Below are 5,548 nucleotides of genomic sequence, written 5' to 3' on the forward strand. Positions count from 1 at the left end.
AGAAGGCCACTCCCAAAGCAACATTTCCAGGCTAAAGAGTATTGGATTTCCCCTAAATTAACTCAATTACTTGGGTTTATATTGGCACATGGTCTACTGACATTTTTTTTTTTTTTTTGGTAAATAGATTAACTGCTTTTACCAGAATTTTTTTAATTCAATAATTTTTACATACATTATTCAGTGACATTTATTACATTCTTCATGTTGTTCAACCTCTATCACCATCCTTTTCCCAGTTAATCCACCACCATCAGCATAAACTCAGTGCCCCCTGTGTAATAACTCCCCCTGCCCCCCTTTCTCCCACCTCTTATGGCCACTAATAAGCTTTGGTTTCTATTTGCTAGCTTGTTTCATATAAGTGGGATCATACCGTATTTGTCCTTTTGTGGCTGACTGATTTCATTCAGCATAATGTTTTCAAGGTTCATCCATGTTGTAGAATGTACCAAGGCTTCATTTCTCTTTATAGCTGAGTAGTACGCCATTGTATGTATGTACCACATTTTGTTTATCCATTCATCTGTTGATGGGCATTTAGGTTATTTCCAGCTTTTGGCTATTGTGAATAGTACTGCAATGAACACTGGAGTGCAAGTATATGTTTTTGTTTCTGCTTTTAGTTCTTTTGGGTATACACCTAGGATGGGAATTGCTGGGTCATATGGTAGTTCTATGAAAAACTGCCAAACTGTTTTCCATGGTGGCTGTACCATTTTGTATCCCCACCAGTAACAGACGAGTGTTCCAATTTCTCCACATCTTCACCAAAAAAGAAAAAAAATTTCTTTTACATCTTCACCAGGACCTGTTATTTTCCTTTTTTTGTTTTAATCACAGCCATTCTAGTGGGGGTGAGGTAATATCTCATTGTGGTTTTAATCTGCATCTCCCTAATGGGTAATGGAGCCCTGGTGGCACAGTGGTTGAGAGTTCAGCTGCTAACCAAAATGTCGGCAGTTGGAATCTACCAGCTGCTCCTTGGAAACCCTATGGGGCAGTTCTACTCTGTCCTGTAGGGTTGCTATGAGTCAGAATCAACTCGATGACAAGGGATTTGGATTTTTGGTTAATGGCTAATAGTGCTCCCTTTAGCAGCACATATACTAAAACTGGAGTAATTTAGAGAAGATTGGCATGGCCCCCGCACAAGGATGATACACAGATTCATCAAGCGTTCCAAAGTTTTAAGGAGCCCTGATGATATAGACAGTTAAGTGCTCAGTAGCTAAATGAAAGCTTGACAGTCTAAACTCAACCAGCAGCTCTGCAGGAGAAAGATCTGGCAACCTGCTTCTGTACAGATTACAGCCAAGAAAATCCTAATGGGAAAATTCTGCTCTGTCACATGGGGTCACTATGTAGAAATTAGTAGAACAACAAAGACAATGGCTAAAGACATTAAGCATTTTTGCATTGTTTGTTGGCCATTTGCATGTCCTCTTGGTGAAATGTCTGCTCAAGTCCTTTGCCCATTTTATGATTGAATTGTTTGTCTTTTTGTTAAGATGTAGAAGTTTATATACATATACATACACATATGTATGTTGCTGTTAGGTGCCATCGAATCAGTTCTGACTCATAGCGATCCTATGTATAACAGAACAAAACACTGCCCAGTCCTGTGCCATCTCCACAACCATTGTTATGCTTGAGCCCATTGTTGTAGCCAGTGTCAATCCATCTCATTGAGTGTCTTCCTCTTTTCTGCTGACCCTGTACTTTACCAAGCTTGATGTTCTTCTCCAGGGACTGATCCCTCTTGATAACATGTCTAAAGTATGTGAGACATAGCCCCATCATCCTTGCTTCTAAGGAGCATTCTGATTGTACTTCTTCCAAGACAGATTTGTTTGTTATTTTAACAGTCCATGGTATGTATATTCAATATTCTTCACCAAAACCACAATTCGAAGGCGTCAATTTTTCTTTGGTCTCCCTTATTCATCGTCCAGCTTTCATAGCTGCATGAGGTGATTAAAAATACCATGGCTTGGGTCAGGTGCACTTTAGTCTTCAAAGTGACGTCTCTGCTTTTCAACACTTTAGTCTTTTGCAGCATATTTCCCCAGTGCAATGCATCGTTTGATTTCTTGACTGCTGCTTCCATGAGTGTTGATTGTGGATCCAAGTAAAACGAAATCCTTGACAACTTCAATATTTTCTCCATTTTTCATAATGTTGCTTATTGGTCCAGTTGTGAGGATTTTTGTTTTCATTTATGTTGAGGTGCAATCCATACTAGAAGTCTTTGATCTTCATCAGTAAGTGCTTCAAGTCCTCTTCACTTCCAGCAAGCTAGGTTGTGTCACCTGCATAACTCAGGTTGTTACTGAGTCTTCCCCCAATCTCGATGCCCTATACTTCTTCATAGAGTCCAGCTCTCCGAATTATTTGCTCAACATATAGATTGAATAAGTATGGTGAAAAGATACCACACCTTTCCTGATTTTAAACCATGCAGTCTCCCCTTGTTCTGTTCGAATGACTGCCTCATGATCTATGTACAGTTTCCTCATGAGCACAATTAAGTGTTCTGGAATCCCCATTCTTCACAATGTTATCCATAATTTGTTATGATCCACACAGTTGAATGCCTTTGTGTAATCAATAAAACACAAGTAAACATCTTTCTGGTGTTCTCTGCTTTCAGCCATCTGCCATCAGCAACGGTATCTCTCATTCCGCATCCTCTTTTGAATCTGTCTGGAATTTCGGGAAGTTCCCTGTCGATATACTGCTGCAGCTGCTTTTGAATGATCTTCAGCAAAATGTTACTTGTGTGTGATATTAATGATATTGTTCAATAACTTCCACACTCAGTTGGATCACCCTTCTTGGGAATAGGTGCAAATATGGATCTCTTCCAGTCGGTTGGCCAGGTAGCTGTCTTCCAAATTTCTTGGCATAAGCGAGTGAGCACTTCCAGCACTGCATCCGTTTATTGAAACATCTCAATTGATATTCCATCATTTCCTGGAGCCTTGTTTTTTGCCAGTGCCTTCAGAGCAGCTTGGACTTCTTCCCTCAGCACCATTGGTTCCTAGGTCCTGATCATATGCTACCTCCTGAAATGGTTGAAAGTCAACCAATTCTTTTTGGTATAGTGACTCTGTGTATTCCTTCCATCTTATTTTGATGCTTCCTGCATTATTTAATATTTTCCCCCTTGAATTCTTTACTATTGCAACTCAAGGCTTGAATTTTTTCTTCGGTTCTTTCAGCTTGAGAAATGCTGACCGTGTTGTTCCCTTTCATTTTTCTATCTCCAGCTCTTTGCACATGTCATTATAATACTTTACTTTGTCTTCTCAAGCTGCCCTTTGAAATCTTCTGTTCAGCTCTATTACTTCATCATTTCTTCTTTTTGCTTTAGTTTATTCTATATTCAAGGGTAAATTTTAGAGCCTCTTCTGACACCCATTTCGGTCTTTTCTTTCTTTCCTGTCTTTTTAATGACCTCTTGTGGAACAGACCATCAATTGCTCAAATGCGAGCTCAAGTTGAAACTGAAGAAAATTAGAACAAGTCGACGAGAGCCAAAGTACAAGCTTGAGTCTATTCCACCTGAATTTAGAGAACATCTCAAGAATAGGTTTGATGCATTGAACCCTAATGACCAAAGACCAGCCAAGTTGTAGAATGACATCATACATGAAGAAAGCAAGAGGTCATATATATATATATATATACATATACACACTTATATATAGGGTATTAAACCCTTATCGGACATATGGCTTCCAAAATTTTTCTCCCAATCTGTAAGTTATATCTTGTTTTTGTTGATAAAGTCCTTTGATGACCAAGAGTATTTAATTTTTATGAGGTCCCATTTATCTAGTTTTTTGCTGCTTGTGCCTTTGGTATCACACCTGATAGTGCATTGTTAAAAACTAGGTCTCGTAGCCATAGCCCTATGTTTTCTTCTATGAATTTTATGGTTTTAGTTCTTACACCTAGGTCCCTGATCCATTTTTAAGTATTTTTTATATATGGTGTGAGGCATGAATCCTGTTTCATCCTTTTTGGGTGTGGAATCCCATTTTCCAGCACCATTTATTCAAGAGACTTTTCTTTCCTCATTTAATGGACTTAGTAAGTACCCTTGTTGAAAATCGGTTGACCATTACTAGAATATTTTACATAATCTTAATATAAAAGATAAACACCTTTTTAGTGGATAAAATAAGCTTGACCTGATTTCCCCTACTAACTTTCTATCTTTGAGAAGTTAAAATTTGCTTTTGGGCCAAAAATATTTTCCCATTACAGCTACTGTGTAATTGCGATAGAACAGAATTAGAATTTCAAGCTGTTACTATGTTCAGTCAGACCTCAAAAAAAAAAAAAAAAAAAAAGTATTGTGTAGATATAAAATGTTATTAACAACTCTGTGGATTTTCACAAGACTATATGAGAACAGACACAGTCAGATTCACTCAGACCCAGGAGAACAATTAGATCTGGAGAAATCAATGCAGTACAATTTCCTTTTATATGGCTTCCATACACACTACATTACAGAGGGTTTCACCAAATTAAAGTTTTCAAAACAGATGACAGTATGTGGTGCAAACTACCCAAAACCACTGGTGTAACGGAAAGACATTTCATGACAACTAAATTAAACCGTTCAATCATGAGGCCGATAATAAAGACAGATAGGTGGAGCGGCGAGGCAGATGGTCAAAAGTCAGCTCAATGAGAACTGAGATGAGAAATGCCACCAGGTGGCTCTGGCTGGAGCAGGCTCATTTACAAGTGCACACAGGGCTTCCGGAGGAACCTCAGCGTCACTCATGGCAGAATTTCAAAAAAAACCCAGATTTGCAAAGTGGGTTTCTTTGCAACTTAGGCAATTTCTTAAACATATAACCAAACTGGTGGTACAGTGGTTAAGGCGCTCGCCTGCTAACTGAAGGGTCGGCATTTTGAAACCATCAGCAGCTCCTCTGGAAGAAGGATTTGGCAGTCTGCTTCCGTAGAGATTTATGGCTTCGGAAATCCTATGGGGTCTCTATGAATCAGAATCGACTCAACAGCAGTGGAATTTTTTTTTTTTTTGGCGGGGGTGGGTTTTAGCAGGGTGAAATCAAACTTATCTTGATCCTCATCTGGATTGTCCAAGGCAACTAAGAGTCAATTCCTTTTTAGATATGCTCTTCCTGCCAAAAAATATTACTTTAAATATTTTGGTGGCACAGTAGAGTTTTTAAGGTCTCATTGATTGCAGTCTTCCTTAGGTCTAGCCTAAATTCCTCAACTCTCTCTATACAATGATTGAAAGCACTGGACTTTAGAGCCAAATAGACCTGAGTTTGGCAATCACTAGCTATGAGACCTTGCACAACATCCCTAAGCTTCAGTTCCCTCAGCTGTAAACGAGGGCTGTAGGGGGGGATAATATTCCTGCAACTCAAGGGGTGCTGTGAGAACCGAAAGAGATCATCCATGTAAGAAACTCAACACAGTTCTTAGAACACTGTAAGTACATAATACACATCGCCATCATCACCAGCCGTCACCACCAGCATCATCTCAG

At 39.1% G+C, this 5,548-nt stretch overlaps 1 non-coding gene across 1 annotated transcript; it reads left to right on the forward strand.

Annotated features, from left to right (window-relative positions):
• Positions 1–1,085: 1,085 nt before the first annotated feature.
• On the forward strand, positions 1,086–1,192 carry LOC126067102 (U6 spliceosomal RNA). Its single transcript, XR_007515334.1, has one exon. It is a non-coding gene; the product is annotated as a U6 spliceosomal RNA (small nuclear RNA).
• Positions 1,193–5,548: the final 4,356 nt, after the last annotated feature.

Source organism: Elephas maximus, chromosome 24, assembly GCF_024166365.1.
Source record: "Elephas maximus indicus isolate mEleMax1 chromosome 24, mEleMax1 primary haplotype, whole genome shotgun sequence".
NCBI classification, from domain to species: domain Eukaryota; kingdom Metazoa; phylum Chordata; class Mammalia; order Proboscidea; family Elephantidae; genus Elephas; species Elephas maximus.